At 40.6% G+C, this 17069-nt stretch overlaps 1 protein-coding gene across 1 annotated transcript in view; it reads right to left on the bottom strand.

Moving 5' to 3' along the window:
- Positions 1-8232: 8232 nt before the first annotated feature.
- The window catches only part of CABCOCO1 (ciliary associated calcium binding coiled-coil 1), a 144444-nt gene continuing 135607 nt past the window's right edge, over positions 8233-17069 (bottom strand). Inside the window, exon 9 of the transcript XR_009005658.1 lies at positions 8233-12619. The gene's annotated coding sequence lies outside the window, so the exon portion shown is untranslated. The remainder of the gene's footprint in view (positions 12620-17069) is intronic.

Raw genomic sequence — 17069 nt, 5'->3', positions numbered from 1 at the left:
TAAGGAAGTAAACCTACAGAAAAGAAATTTGCAAGAATCTAAAATAAATGAGCTTGAGGAAGATCAAAATGCCCTTTTGGCTGTTTCAAAGATCAAAAGATCTCTCTTTTATAGAAATCAGGAGTGGTTTGAATAGCCTTTTTCCTCCACCGCAAAGCCCCGTTTTTTCACTATCATTGATAGCTTGGGACTGCACCATATTGGTATGAGAGGCCCTGGGGAGGAGGGAAGATGGTTTCAACCCCCCAAAAGCACCCAGGACGTTTGTGTCTGGAATAGCAGGTTTTTCATTTAATTTAGTCTCGAGCCCAGTAGAGATAGAAAATGAAAATCTGTCCTCAGTTCCTTCAGGAGGAGGGGTAGACTTGAAGGACATGAGAGGGTCTCTTGATGATCGTTTTTAAAGCGTGTGAGTATCTTTGTCTCTGTTTCTCAGAGAGGCTGGATTATATTGGATTATATATCAGGAGGTTATCTTTGGGTTCACACTACCCTCAGTTCTGCAAAACCTTAGGAAGTTGTCTAATTTCCCCACGTCTCTATTGCTTCATGTGTTAAGTGGGGATAATAATATGCACTTCATTGACTTAAGCTCCTTCCTACCTCGGGGCCTTTGCTCATGCTATTTCTTCAACCTAACTTGTGCTCAGCCTCCAGGATTCAACAGGAATGGCTTTTCTTCTGGGAAGCATTCCATGAACTCCCAGACCAAGTTATACCACCTCTTTTTCTCCTATCAGACAGTGTGCTATGGTTTTCCTTTGTTGCAGTTGCCTTAACTGTAACGGAGAACATTCTGTGTGAGTACTGGTGTCATATATCTGGCTCCCTCTATAAGGGGTAGGGAAGCTAGCTTATTCACCCATGTCTACAACTAAAACACAAACACAAACAAAACGTTTGTCGAGTGAATGAAATTAACGGAGATAACGTGATCAAGAAATGGCAATTCCTACTATTCCCCTGTACTGTGAGCTCCTGGGGGCCCGGGTGAGCCTTGCCTCTCAACAGTGTTGAGGTGGAGCCTTGACAGAGTAGCTGATCCGGGAACGTCTGTGGATGTGCAGACAGACATAATCAATCATCTCTTCACCCAACTGCGTACTTCACCTGCCTGTTTCTTTGTTGTCTCTCTGAGAGTGTGTTATTGGAACCCTTGTTCATCCCCTTATGATGCAGGTTTTCTCTTTCCTGGGATGATTCTTCTGATTTCACAGAGAGCTCCCTAGGAGAGGTCTGCAGTGAGAGGCAAGAAACTGGGCGATGACCCTGGTGTGTCCAGCACTGGTTAAAGTGTTGAGTGGGGGTTGGGAGGAGCTGGAGAAATCAGCCCAGTGAGGCTTACAAGTTATATCATATATATATATATATATATATATATATATATATATACACACACACACACACACACACACATATATATATATATATATATGTTTAAAAGCTTTTAACTTTTAAACATCACCACCACCATTATCATCTCCATCACCATTAAGAGCTAAAACTTTCTCTACAGTATAAAAAAACCGTTGCCTCCCTCTCCAGGAAAAAAAAAAAAAATTCCCATCAACACTATAAGCCATTTATGGTTGGAAATTCACCATTAGGATCTTTTTCCTTGGGTTAAGGCAAATACCCATAAGAAGTTATTTTATTAGTTATTAACTACTTATTGTAAATTAGTTTATCAACTCATTTAGTCTGTGAAGATGGTGGTGGAGGAGCAAGCATTAAGGGACTTGGTTGCTTATGTAGGCAGGAAGTGTCTCTGCCAGAGTTTAGTTGTAGATAATAGAATTCAGTCTAGCTATTCTTTTTAAAGCAAAAATGGATTTCATGCAAGAAATGAGGAGCTTACAAAAATCCCTAGAAAGGCTGGAGGAGGAGGCTTTCAGCAGAATTTCCAGGAGTCACACCCTAGAACAACACCTCAGAACTGACCCACTGAGGTAGCTGCTGCCTCTGCCACGATCAAGCTGGTGAAGAAGGAAGTCACCTCGACAACTGCTGGCTCTTGCACCTCACCACATCTACCCCAACCTGCACCAGCAAAGCAACCCTTGCACCTCACCACATCTACCCCAACCTGCACCAGCAAAGCCTCTCAGTAGTCACAGCGCTAGGGTGTGGACCCACATGTCTCCTCCCTGTGCTGGCTAGCAGAAAGGGTAGGTGCAGCCTCCACCTCGACATTTACTTTCAGCTTCAGAATGTCCTGGGGGAGTGTCTGCTTGGCTGAAGTCAGGTTTCATGTCAAACCTAAGCTGCAGAGCACCCTGGGAAATGGGACCATTTAGCTTGTCAGCCTCTGCAGGGCCAAACAGTGGCTCGTAAGGGGTTGGAATGGATGAGGGTGAGCCAGCCTACAGGCTACATGGTGGGGGTGCAGGAGAGCATTTCTGAGAGAAAGGGAGAAGGGGCCGAAAACAACCTCGACTGACCTCACCACTTTGCTTAGAGCTGGTCCTGGTTATTCAGAGGAGGCATTTTAGGAATGCCACATCAGGGAGACATTGGAGTTTTCTCTGGGCGGTGGTTTTGAGGTCTGCATGTTGACCTATTTATTTTCTTGAGTAAATAAATAGCCTCCTTCTTCTATGCCCCTGACATTTATGGGGGGTGTTTTAGTTCCTTCCTTACCAGAAGAGGAAAGGTGTTCAGACTCATCTGCAACTGGGTGGCCTTTCTTCAGGCTGGTGTCCACTGGACTGAGAAAACACTCTCACTACAGTTGTTGAAAAGAGAAGCTTTATATGCACCCCAGGAATAGGTGGCACTTCTACCTTCCAGGTAAATCGCTGTTTCTCTGATGAGGAGACTCCAAATGAGGGCTCAAAGTTGTTCACTTTTGGATGGATCATGGAAACCCCTCTGGGTTTTGGAAGCAGGCAGTCAGTGGTGCTATCCTGCCATCTTCTTTTGAACATTCAATCCAGCAAACACCTTAAGCTTTAATAAACATCTTCTCTTTTAATAGCACTGACTCCAAGCTAATAAGGCAACTAGCACATCAAGTGAACATAAATTTCTCATTAACAATTTATGTAACTTTGTTGAAGAGAGCAATTCCAACTTCTGCTAACTGAGTTTGTAACAAAAAAGATGGATCCATTTTACTACCACCCTCAGGACCTTAATCACACTCCGGGAAAGGTAAAGTGACTCTCATTAGCAGACTAAGAGCTAAAATCCAGGATGGGATAGAAGGTTCCAGAACACAGTAAGAGCCCAAAAACTTCAACAGGATTATAAAGCAGAGGCACAGACTGGCATTTCACAGTGTTTTGAATTTTATTGGCCAGAGGAAGAGCCCTTTGACTTGAAGCTAAAGCCGTGCATAAGACTTTGAAGATGCTGGCTTTAGGATGTGGGTGATGTGTTCAGTTCTCCCTCTGTACTTAAGATCTTTCTGTGGAATGTGGCACAACGTGCTGGGTAGACCTGTAAGAGGACTTACGCTTTTCAGCTGATCCAAAGCTTTTCCCTCTGGCTGCAGGAGGTGGCTGTAATTTAGGAGTTTCATAACGAAGGGCTGAGCGAGACTTCCTAAAGTGACAGCCCTGTGGGCAGAAGAACATGTGGCGTGTCTGTGATCGGCCACATGTGATTGAATTTGAAGGGATTTAATAATTCTTCTTGAAATTCTCAGCTTTTCCCTCAGACATTCCTCTGGAAGCCTGATTAAACGCGTATTATTTCTTCTTAAGTGATTTTACAGGTTGCTTATTTTGGATTTATGAGCATCAACACATTTTAAAGGGTATTAGTGGGCTCTACTGCTGGATACTTGTTCTCTAAATCATTAACTTCACTATCAGCCTCGGATAATAAGAAATCTTTCAAATGTCACTTTTTTTTTTCTTCCTACGCATTCATTCAGGCAACAAGTATTTTTAAAACACCTTCTGTGTGCTAAGTTCTAGAAATACTCCAATGAACAAGATGGGCAAGGTCTTGCTCTCACTACAGTGTAGAAATTTAAATAAAAAGTTTGGTAAAGTCTATATTGTTGTGAAATCAGGAGGAATGAATTTGAATTTGAATTAGTCTTCCTTTCCCATTCAATAAAAATCAAGGTCAAATGGAGAGACACAAACAGGTTATGGTTCCTCTGCGTTCTGTTGGTGTGTGGTAACATTTAAAGTTGGAAGATGAGGTGAGTGCGGGGGCGGGGGGAAACTACTACTTTTCCTCTTGTCACCTTCTCCCAAGGTACCTGTTCCATAGAATTTGAAAGTGTCCAACTGTTCTAAGTCTGTAGCTCCAAAAGAGAAAATGTGCCGGCAGAAATCCTTGCACTGCCTGTGTGGGGAGACACAGCTTCGCTACTACAGTGTATATAAAATCTTCTCTCTGTGTCCCGTTATCAGGGCTGGGGTGCAAGGCGCTGGGTCCGAGGGGGAGTGTGTAAAGGGACTGTGATTAAGTGAATCATTTAAATCATGATGGAGAAGAGACTCAAAAGGCAAGAACTAGGTAACTGGAACTATCTGGAGAGGTGAGGCAGACAACGGCAACAAGTGCTAGTCACAAGGTCAGGAACAAGTAGGTCAAGGTGAGGGCTCGGAATGGAGGCTGTGAGACATGCTGGGCTGCAGGATATTGTTTTTCTATTTATGTGAAGCCATGTTGTCAAGTGTCACGGGTAAGGCCTTGTCAGTTTAGAAGCCCTTGTTGGGGCCACGCACACAGAGCTCACCAGAAGTGGTGAGCTGTGCTGCAGCGGGAAGGCTGGCCTCAGAGCAGCCTGTTGACTTCTCCTGTGGCTTGGGGGAAACCTGGATGAAGAGGATGTGGGAGAAGAGCCAAGGCTGCCACCAACTTCTCAGGAGAAAACAGTGGTCAACCCAAAACAAGGAGTTCAGCAGCATCCCTAAAGCTGACACTTTACAAAGTACTTTCCCACCCATCTCACCTGTTCCTCCCGACGGCCCTGGATGCAGACGGGTGGCTGGAGGGAGGATGGTTCTTCTCACTTGATGGATGATGAAAGTGAAACCAGCGAGAGCGAGTGAGTTTAATGTCACATGACTGTGTAGGGTCAGACTGAGAGCTTGAGTCCAGAGCTCCTCATTTTAGCTGCAATTCTCCTTCCAGTACAGTTTACATAGTATTCAAATGCTATGTAAAAATAAGCAATAATGAAGCACAGCATTATAAACGTATTGACCCCCTGAAACCTGCGATTGTTAAGCCAAGTCTCTGTGATTCCTTTGGAGACTTTGGCAATCCCCCTGGCCGCCGTCTCCTTTTTCATCTTTCTGGAGTTGATTGGCACTGGAGGAAATGTGTCACTGAGCATTCACTACGTCTGCTCCCCTCAACATACAGACTGGCATTCTATCTACAGCCTCAGTCCTATGGGTAATTACGATCGTGGAGTACCAGGAAACATTTATTCAGTAAGATTTCACTCATTTGCTTATTCGATTGCTGAATGATCTTCCAGGAGTAAATCAGAAGGTTTTACCATTCTATTTGCTTACTTTAGTTGGGAAATCTGAGGGAAATGAGTCCAATTCACTCTTTACATTTCTAATTAAAACTTGTTACATTTCAAGCTTTTTGACAGAAAAAAAAAAGACAAGAAACATTGTGTAGAAGGCAGCTTTGAGAAGACACAATCCATGTGGTTGCTTGAGCAAGAAGGGTTAAAAAAGGCAACAACAAAAAATCTGCTCGTTTTTGCTAGCTTAAAAAAAAAAACAACTTAAACCATCCTCCAAATGTAGCTTAATCCATTTTCAGACTCTATACATTATGCATCAAGATTTTGTACAAAAGGGATTTGAGAGGAGCGTTTGCATGAAACCACTTCAGTGGATTAAATTTATAGTTCAGCATATTAGACTCGAAAAGTATACAAGACATTTTGAGCCCTGCCTCTTTCCTTACGTGCAAAGTTCCTACTTCAGGTAAATAACTTTTTAAGAACAGGTGGATTCCAGCTGCTGTCTTGAAAAAAAAATTAAGAAAGGATTGGGTCTTCCTTCCACTTAGCTTAGCAATGGCTACAGAATCTTGAAGAACATAAAGCATAATTGAGAAGGTTGATGTAAGCAGTTCTGCAGTTCCTGAGGTTCTTTCAGGCAAAGCCATCCTATCCAAGGCGGAAAAACTAATGTGAAGCGATGTTCCCAATAAAAGGAGCTCATACAGTTACCTCTGCAATGACTGAAAATGCTCCCAGCTTTTGTACAAAATGGACTTGCCACTATGGTTGAACAACTGGATGGAAAGCTCGGAATCAATCATCCACATGTCTTCACCTAGTGGAAGTCAAACATCATTGACAGCACATCTGGATGTTTGGAGGGCTACTGCAATTATTATTTTGTTAAGTAATGGATCATTGGGATCTTGGAAACATAGCATCTATTTTCTCTTACCCCAGAGTACATGTGCCACCGGAGGAACATACTTTAATGGAGGAAAAGTCTGGAGCATCCAAAAAGCAACCCATTTCTGGGCTGTGAATGATGGGAGGTCCTAGGTTAACAGGCAGTGTCTGACCCCAAGGCATCAATACCTTGGGCTGTCCAAACCATGGGCTGTCCAAACAATCTAAAGAGTATCTGAGAGTTTCTATGGTAACTTTTATTTTTTTAAGTGCTGAAAAGTTTCTAGTGGCATGGCTGGTTGCCTGGGCTACAGTGTTGTGTTGACAGCTCTGGTCCTTTTCCTGGCAGCTAAAGATTAGGACAGTGACCAATGAGAGCGCGGAGTTCTCCTCTGAACTTTCTGCCAGACTGGTGATTCATTTTGAGACCTACATTTTATGAATGCTGTGAATTCAATGCAATGTAGCTGTTGAGGTGTCTACATTCAAATTGGATTCCATTAACTTTATGGTGTGATTAAATGTCTGAATCATACGGACTCTGGGTTGAACTTATGTGCCTTCTGAAAGCACTTTACAAGATTGGCAGCTTCAGTGAGTGTAATCTGAGGCATGGGATTAGGAGAACAAAACCTGAAAGGATATCAGCTCAAATATAACAAGGATCTAACAACCCAAATTTGAGAGTTGAGGCGGACACTTACTCGCAGATATGCAGAGTGGAGCGCTGTTCAGCATGCACATTTTTTCCTTCAGAAGACTTGATTTTTGACATTAGAAGGGACTTGGTGGTCTGCCATTAGGGTGTTTTTCAAACTTTAAAGTACCTAAGCATTAACTGGGGTGCTTGGTAAAAAATCCCAATTTCCAAGTCCTGCCTTCTGATTCTGAAGGGCTGGAGTGGGGTGCAGGAATTATGGACCTCCTTGGGAGAAACTGACTTAATCCTCTTACATCTGGAGAAGTGATGCGGCTCACCTATGGCCTGGATTGCAGCTATTGGTAAGAGAGCAAGACCCAGAACTAGATCTCTTTACATTTGCTTTAGGGATCTTTTACCAGCTACTTAGTTCACGCTCATCAAGATCGATATTTATGACGTGGAAATTGTCAGGTTTGAAAGCCACATGTACCATGTTAGAAAAAGTAGAGAAAAATATGGAATGGCAGAGAGAGAGTGAGTGAATGAGTGAGTGGCATATTGCTTGCCATTTACCAAAAATGAATTTTGATATCTAAAAATTTAAGGTACTCCTGAGGTGTTAAATGGGAGCTGTGCAATGCTTCTTCATATATTTGAATCAATTTTAGGCAGTTCCTGATATAGTCATGTATAAGATACTTTCATTTCTGCATTTCTCTTTATGGATTTCTTTGGCTTCAAATACCCTACAAATATATAGCATTTGGAAATTCCAGAATTGATGAAATTAAAAACTTTTTCATTATTGCTGACCACTTGTACTTATTCTTTAATTTTTTAAATTTGTGAATTATTTTTTCAGATTCCTTCTAACTTCCTATTGCATTGTTAGCATTTTTTGTATTGATTTTTAAGAGCTGTTTATATATTAAAGTTATTAACTTCACATCTGTCACACATCTTGCTGAAAGTATTTTTCTCAGTTTTTTGTTTTATTTTTATTTATGGTAAATTTTCTTTTACATGAAGTTCAGAATTCTTCTGTAGTTAAAATTATTCTTCTTGCCTGTTCTTGTCTTTGTAATGTTATTTCATTTCTTTTATTTGTTAAGCCCTCTGTATCACGAGATCAGGAAAAGAGTCATTCATACTTTCTTCTAGTTATTTTGTAGTTTTAATATTTGCATTTAATGCTTTAACTCATTGGTATACTCTGTGAAATGTAACATATAAAACACACACATATAACATATAAACATTTTTCCTTAAATAATTAATTGTCCCAGCATCATTTCTTATAGATTCCTTTACTTTCCCATTGGTTTATCAAGTATATCATAAGTACCCTTTATTGTACACTGAGATACTGTGCTAAATATTTTTAATGAATTTTAAATTTTAATGAATGTAGACTTCATTTGATCCTTACAATAAAATTCTTGTATAGTTATTTTTATTCCCATTTTACAGATGAGTGAACTGAGGCTTAGATAGCTAATAATGCTTGTCTACAAAAGGCAGATCTGAGAGGGGAATCTCAGGATTTAAGTGCCTCCAAATTCATAGACTCAGCCGCCCAAGTAAATTTCACCATAAGACAGATACTGAGTATTATGGCTCTTTGGGGGTTCTTTATTCAGTTTTACTAATTTGGCTGCTATTTTTGCACTAATATCATACTTTAAAGTATTTTAGCTTTGTAACATTTTTAAATCAGAAAGCCATCTCCCCTTGTTACTGTTGCAGTATTCATGTTGACCTCAGACTAGCATTAGTAAATACAAATCCTAAGATTTTTCAATGGAATTACACTTAAAATGACATCTTTACAGTATTTAAGTTTTGTATCAAGCAAAATGCCCATTAGGACAGTTCTATATTTTTCTTCACATGGGTCCTTTACATTTCCTATTTTCACCTTAAATATTTTGTATGTTTGTTACTACTGTAATAGATTTTTTCCCCATTATATTTTCTAACCATTATTAATTTGTAAAAAATCTATTTTTAGTCTTTATTTTTTATCTGACTTCTTATTTTTTTAGAATAGATTTTCTCATGAGTTTTCAATGTATACAATCTTATAATCTACAAATAATAATTATTTTAGCTTTGTGTTAATTATACTTTTAACTTCCTTATGTTGTCTTATTGCAGGGGTAGGAAAAGCAAAATACCAGTGGTGAAAACAGCCAGCCTGTGTTGTCTACTTGCCTTCTCTTCCTTCTACAAAACATTCATGAAGTTCCTACTCTGTGCCAGGCACTGTGCTAGATCTTGCAGATAGAGCACAGAACAAGATAGAAACAGCTCCTGCCCTCCTCGAGGTACAGCATGGGCAGGGAGACAAACATTAAACAGATAAATTATACGACTAATTCATTAATTCCAACCCTTATCTCACTTTTGACTTTAATGGAAATGCATCTGGTGTTTCGATCTAAGCCAATTTGAGATCTTCTTTAACCTGCTGTGTTCTTCTAAGGCTAGTTTGTAGTTTTTTAAAGTCGGGGATGTCCCTGGAATTTTAAGAAAAGGCTTCTCAACGTTGCCTTTTTTTTTTTTTTTAACCTATTGTCAATCCATCCATTTTATAAGCAATAAACCCAAGGCTCAGATGGGTAATGCAGCACGCCCAACATCCTGCAGTTTTTTGTGACAGAATCTTCCGTGGAATCCACCTTCTAGAAGTCATCTCAGTACCATCAGGGCAATGTGTCTATTCACCCAAAGCTATGCACTAGTGTATCCAACTCAGATTGGGAGATTTTTCAGAATAGGAGCCGTTTCTGGGAAGCGTTCTGTGCTTCCCTGGGTCCAAATGGTACCCGATGCCTTCTAATGGTTGCTGCTGTAAAGACTCTCTACCAGAGAGGGCAGGGAAAATGGGTAACCCGGCTTCCAGTGGGTTGGTCCAGAAGCTGGCAAAAGGGCAATGACACTGAAAGGCTAGGGTGCAGCATCAACCTCTCAGAAGTGATGTGTACTTAATGTTAGTTAAAAAAGTTAATAGAGAATTTATGGAAAATACAGAAAAAATTTAAAAATCACCTGCAACCTTACCATCAACAGATAACTCCCATTTTATTCAAATGCTTTATCTTTGCATATCATTTTTTCCCACAAAACACATATCATATTTAATGATAGATTTTCCCTCTAAATCATGAACAATTTCCCAAGTCTGTAATTGCATCATCTTTTTGTTTGTTTTGTCTCCTCAGTTTAGCCCTGGCCCTTGAGTTTTGCTTTGCAGTGCTCTGGTGATTCATCTGTCTATTCATTTTGAAATGGTTCTAACAAATAAAGGAGCCTATGAGGACACCTTGAATAAAGACACTTAACTGAATCTAAAATGGTCACACTTGGTTGAATGAATGATGACCTTGTCATCAAAATTTCAGCAGAAAGGAAATGGTACTAATAATTCAATATGAGTCTAGCACCTTAAGAGATGAATAGATTTGGTTTCAAAAATTTCTAGCTAATTTTCATAGACATGTTGGAATGCAGTAGCTCCTTCTGTGGCAAACATTTAAAAAACCACACCCACACATAGAGATAATAATCAGCACCAGTAGCACAATCTTTGAAAAAGAAGAAAAAAATACCTTTTGTCTATCTACCTACCTATCTATCCACCTAAATTTGGAATTGAAGAATGCTGAGAATGCTAGGACATTCCAAGGTATAAAACGTTATGGGGGCTTCCCTGGTGGTGCAGTGGTTGAGAATCTGCCTGCCAATGCTGGGGACATGGGTTCGAGCCCCGGTCTGGGAAGATCCCACATGCCGTGGAGCCTGCGCTCTAGAGCCCGCGTGCCGCAACTACTGGGCCCGCGCGCCTAGAGCCCGTGCTCTGCAACGGGAGAAGCCCCCGCAATGAGAAGCCCGTGCACCGCAGCGAAGAGTAGCCCCGACTCGCCGCAACTAGGGAAAGTTCACGCACAGCAACAAAGACCCAACGCAGCCCAAAATAAATAAAAATAAAATAAACAAAATTTTAAAAATATTTTTTAAAAATCCCCCCCAAAAGAAGTTACAGAGGAAAGATCATTTGGTGGAGTAGAAATGGCAGTGACCTGCCCAAAAGCCATCTACGTTTTTTTCCCTCTGGAAGGGAATCCCAGTTTTGTTCAGTTGTGGCTGACCAGTGTTTCAGGGCCACGCCCCCCGCCCCAGCTGGTGCATCCTGACTCACCTAAGTCAATCCTGACCATTCTACTTCCCTTACCAGCATCTGGTTTAGGGTTGATCATGTGACACAACTCTGGCCAATCGGACACAGGAGAAACTCTACTGGCAGGCTTTGGGAAAAGTTTTTCTTCTTGTTAAAATGAAATGTAAGAGAAGAAAAAATTTGCGAGGACGTAATTGTCATCTTGGGATTAGGAGGGGACAACTCAGGACAAAAGCCAAGGTGCTGAAGAGGACACCACAGACAGAAATGATCTGGGTCCTCGATGATGTCACTGAGGCTCCCTACCTCTGAACTTCTTTTTTGTAAGATTATGTAGTGTATTTTTATAATTTTTTGAGCCATTTTGAGTTTAGGATTTTATTGACTTGTAGCCGAAAGCATCCTAACTGACGCAGGTGGTCGCCAATAGCAAGTAAGCAACTGGTGACTGAACATGTTTAAGGGAGGGAAAAAAATAAGCTCTTTCTATTTCCAACTCTGTCGATGATCTGACTGTGCTGTTTATTTTAACCTACGGACTGCGAACTACCCAAATCAGAAATAATACTTCTGAAATAAATATTAGTCTTTAGAACTGGATATAGTTAACATCAAGTAGCCAACATATCAATATTTGCTCTAGTAGGGGCCTTAGCCAGGTTCTAGAGTAGGCATCTAGTAAATAATTTTTAGTGAATCAAGGAGTATTTCAGCTGAGGAAATAACCTTGGCCTAAGGGAAAAACTATTAGCAAATTAATAATCTAGAGTCTTGTTTATACTTATTATATTAGAGAAATCCCAAGCCATCCATGGACATTTAAAAAATTACTAGCCTCACTTAAAGTAGGAAGTATTGAAGGTGTGGCCTCTCGTGGGAGTTTCCTGAGTGTGTAGTTCATCATACTTACGAGGCTCAGTCAATTATTTCATAGAATGTCAGTTTAGGAGGGGCTGTGGGCTTATATAAGCTAAGAAGTAATTACCTTATGCAATAAAACTATAAGCAGGTCCCTAGGTAATGAATTTGCTGGTTGTTCTCCCAGTTTACAGACATTGACCCATATGACACATGCTACATATGCATAAACACAGAGAGACATATTCATTGAGTTAATTAGGGCAGGCTTAACTGCAGCAACAGACAGACCCAAGAGTGAAGTCACTCTCAGAAATGGAAGTTTCTTGCCCCCTCATATGACAGTCTGGGCATGTGATCTGAGTTGGTAAGTGTCACCTGTCATGTGGCCCTTCAGGAACCCAGGCAGACAGCTGCTCTATCACCTTTGAGTCGTCACTCTCCTTGCTGCCATCCGGCCAGCAGAGAGGGAGGGGAGAGAACGTGGAAGAGGTATCGTCTGGTCCTGAGCCATACCCTTCAAGCAGCACATTTCACTTGTACTCACATTCCGCTGGCTGGAACTTGGTCCCATAGTCACACCTCACTGCAAAGGGATCTGGAAAATGGAGATCAGCCATGTGCTTAGCAATAATAGGAGAATGGGTTTGCTGGACCACTTCTGACATGTGTGGTGTCACGGAAAGAGGACCAGGGACCTCGTCCTGCCTGGTCCCTTCTCCCCACTGCAGTTAAGAGTCCTCTTTGCATAGTTCAAAGGTGCTTGTCCGTCACCAGCCACCTGCAGGTCTCTGCTGAAAACCCTTCAATAACTTACTGTATTCAGGATAAAGACAAAACTCTTTATCCCGACATACAGGCTCTGCATAATCTAATATCCTTAACCTATTCGTTTTCAACTTTGGAAAATGCCCCTTCTCCCTTTCAGGGCTCTAGCCACACAGGCCCCCTTTCACATCCTCTGTTTCCCATGTTCTCTTTTCATAGGGATTTTGCACTTGCTGTTCCCTTTGCCTAAAAACTCTTTTCTCCCTTCTTTGCCTAATTAGTGCCTACTCACCCTTTAAATGTGACTCTCCCAGGGGAACTTTCCTTGATTTGTTCAAATTCCTCTAAATCAGCTCTCATTGTGGAGTAGAACTCCCTGCCCGACAGCACCCATTACAGTTATTCTTTTATAATTGTTTGTGTGATTGATTAAAATCTACCTCTTCCACTAGATTATAAACTCCATGAGGTCAGCGGTTATGTCTGTTTCTGTTTGTGAATGCTTAGCCTAGTTTCTTACCCACAAAAGATACTCAGTAAATATTTGTTGAATATAAGCATACTTGAATGAATGAAGAACTGATAGTTTGGGCCCTGCCACAAATTAGCCATGTCATCAAAGAGGTTTTTACTATTTGGGGCCTTAGTTTCTTCATCTAGAGAGGATTGAACTAGATGATGTTTAAGACTTCCGTCACCATGGTCCTATGGTCCGAGTATTTTAAAATTGAATCCTGTGGGTCACTATGGTTGTTCAATCACTCAGCTATGTTTCTTAAGCAGATGTTACAAGTTCTGGATCTGGCAAGTAGAATAGAAACATATTTTATTCTTTCGTCCTGAATTTTTAATTATTACAAATTCAGTGCAAACTTTAACTTTATCCTAATCCTTGAAGTCCAATCACAGCTGAAAGGGGATTGGATAACGTTAATAAAAAATAAGAGAATCAATGGTTATACAGAAAAAGATAAGGAAATAAAATCCATAAATATGTTGTTAGTCATTGTGGGATTAACTCCCGTATGGGACTGGAAGATGGGTACTATGTTACTTTTATTCTGTTTGAATTTGGGCCTTGGTTTTATGAAGGTCATGTTTTGACGGTGACTGAACATAAATGTTCACTGGTATAAGAACAAGGGCTGGTTTTTCCTCCTTTTGATTTTGAGATTGGTACTCAATGAAAATATTAATATCTAGGCTATTTAACCCTTTCTAGATGATAGGATGACAGGTGACCATTACCAAGCTTGATTTCAAGTTGCTGGATAGCCTCAATTCCATGAACTCCATTAAGTCAAGGACCTCTGTCTTATTTCATCCCAGTACCTAGAAGTTGCCCTGAATAAATAACAGGTTAAATTAAAAAAAAAAAAAAAAAGAAACAAACACCAAAATGACCATTGGAGACATCTGCACTCAACATTCCCTGAAGCTAAAAATTAAATCACACAAAACTCTGGCAGCTCTGACAAAAAAGTGATGAACTGATCTCCACTGAGGGTACTTCCATGAACGAGAGAAGGACCCTAAAAGCAAAATAAATTTTTAGTATTCTCTCTTCGTTTTGAAATTTGAATTCCAACAAGATGGTGTTATTTTGATTTAGATTCCTTTTTGCTTAGGAAACCTAAATTAATAGGTATTTTGGCTGCTACAAAGAGGTCCTGACTTCTCTTATTTAACAAATCAATGTCCAGGAAAAAAAAAAAGACTTTGATGTCCAGAAGAGGGCCGGCTTCCTGAGACTCTGAAACTTGAGATGTCACAAGTATTTCTGCTCTACAACTGTTGGGAAAAGGAGCACGTTTCTTCTCTCGGGGAACTGAAGCATAATGAAATGCAATCTAAGAACATGCAAACTTATTATCTAGCAGGACGGTTGAATGGTTCCAATCAAATGGAGGAGGGAAAGAGGGGCTTTATATTTGGATTTTGGAAAAATGACTCCGCAGCTATATTTAGGCACAAAGGTGCCTGCAAATACCTGAAATAGTGGCAGTCTGTGGCTTGTCTGTAACATAGTGAATATATTTTCTCTTTGAGACTTTTCATGGGGGTGAGTAAAAAATCACCCCAAATTATTCCTGCAAATGGAAAGAAGCTATCTTACTGTGGATGCTAAGAGAAAGGTTAAGTGCGAGGTTGTCTGAGTGCGAGGTTGGTACGGTTTTCAGCTGGCTCCCCAGAGCGCTGCCTTTGTGCCAAAGAGTGCTTCGAGTAGGTGGACCCTGTGCCTTTAAAAAAGTCAACAATTGTCTTTATTTCTCCCACTCTTAGAAATTGCTAAGAAGTGGAGCTATAGCTTTTATGAGAATACGCTCTCTTCCACGTCTCCAATGTATAGAAGTCCTGGCACCAGGGAGATGACCTTTTTAAAAATACTGATCTGACGTCACTTGCTACTTAAAACTTATCAACACGTTCCCACTGCTTTTAGGTTAAAAGTAAAAATCCGTAATGTGGGCTACAGGTCCCCGAGAGAGCTCTGGCTGTGACCCATCGTTCAGCCTCACCCTGTGTCCCAGGGACTTTGCACGTGCTTCTTTCTCTGCCTGAAATCCATCTTCCGCCACCTTCTTCTGTCTAGTTAAATTCTACCTATCCCTGAGATCACAGGCCAAGTGGCAAAACTCACAGGAAGCTTACCTGACTTCCCAGACTAGATCAAGCTCCTTTGTTCAATACTCTTATAATTCCCTGAAGCTTGTCTTTATCACAGTTAGTATTAGCTGTCTCCCTCTCCTAGATTACTAGGGCAGAGACCATGTCTGTTTGGCTCGCTACTAAATGCCCTGGCACGTGGTAGGTACTCAATGAATATACAGCACACAAATGAATGAACGAATGGATCTGGGTTATACATTCCATCCCTGCATAAATTTTCTAAATATTTAATATGCTTACAATACAAGCAAGTTTGTTACCTTATTATAACTAAAAACAAAAAGAAAGGTCAGTTTTCATTTTGTTTCATATCGACTATGAGATAGCTAGATGAAGGTAAAGGTTAAGTATATGGGTTTTGTCATCACACAGGCCTAAGTTCAAAACCTGGTTCTACCACTTTACTTGCTGTGTAATCATGGGAAAGTTACTTAAATTTTTTCTAGGTTCCAGTTTCCTCATCTGTAAAATAGGTCAGACCTGGATTTCAAGCCCTGATCCATCTATCAATTATCAATTGTGCAATTTGGTTCAAGTTAATAATCTCTCAATAAATAAATTTTTTAAAAAAAGTGACTTCCCTGGTGGTGCAGTGGTTAACAATCCGCCTGCCAATGCAGGGGACACGGGTTCGACCCCTGGTCTGGGAAGATCCCACATGCCACGGAGCAGCTAAGCCCGTGCGCCACAACTACTGAGCCTGTGCTCTAGAGCCTGCGAGCCACAACTACTGAGCCCTCGTGCCACAACTACTGAAGCCCGCGTGCCAAGAGCCCATGCTCCGCAACAAGAGAAGCCACTGCAATGAGAAGCCCGTGCATTGCAATGAAGAGTAACCCCCACTCACCGCAACTAGAGAAAAGCCCGCGCGCAGCAGTGAAGACCCAATGCAGCCAAAAATTAAAAAAAAAAAATCTCTCTAAGCTTCAGGCTCCTTAACTATAAAATGAGGCCAATAATATCTATCTGTTTATCTCTTAGGGTTATTAGGGGGATTAATACACATACACACATATATATGTATATATTTAAATCTGCTTATAAACATATGGAAGGTGCTCAGTCCTTGTGGAGTAAAACAATAAAAGCAAATTAAAACAATAGTTTGACAGTATTTTCTATCTATCAGGATACTAAAGATAAAAAATTGGCCAATGCATCTGTTAGTAATGATGTAGAGAAAGAGTTATCATATGCTGTTGGTAAAATATCCTTGGAAGGCACTTTGACATATCTATCAAAACTGGAAACGCAACTAAATTTGACCTAGAAATTTCCCTCTCTAGGAATTCATCCTTTACGTTTAATCATACATGTTCACACAGATTGTGATAGCAAAGTACTGAAAACAATAAAAAGTTCATAGATAGAACTACTTAAAAAGTTATGGGGATGGAGTTAGAGTCTGTCATACAGAGTGAAGTAAGTCAGAAAGAGAAAAACAAATACAGTATGCTAACACATATATATGGAATCTAAGGAAAAAAGAAAAAAAAAGGCCATGAAGAACCTAGTGGCAAGATGGGAATAAAGACACAGACCTACTAAAGAATGGACTTGAGGATATGGGGAGGGGGAGGGGTGAGATGTGACAGGATGAGAGAGCGGCA

The sequence above is a fragment of the Balaenoptera acutorostrata genome, chromosome 16 (assembly GCF_949987535.1).
Source record: "Balaenoptera acutorostrata chromosome 16, mBalAcu1.1, whole genome shotgun sequence".
Classification (NCBI taxonomy): Eukaryota; Metazoa; Chordata; class Mammalia; order Artiodactyla; family Balaenopteridae; genus Balaenoptera; species Balaenoptera acutorostrata.
The sequence above is the reverse complement of the archived record's forward strand: the minus strand, read 5'-3'. Positions and strand labels throughout refer to the sequence as shown.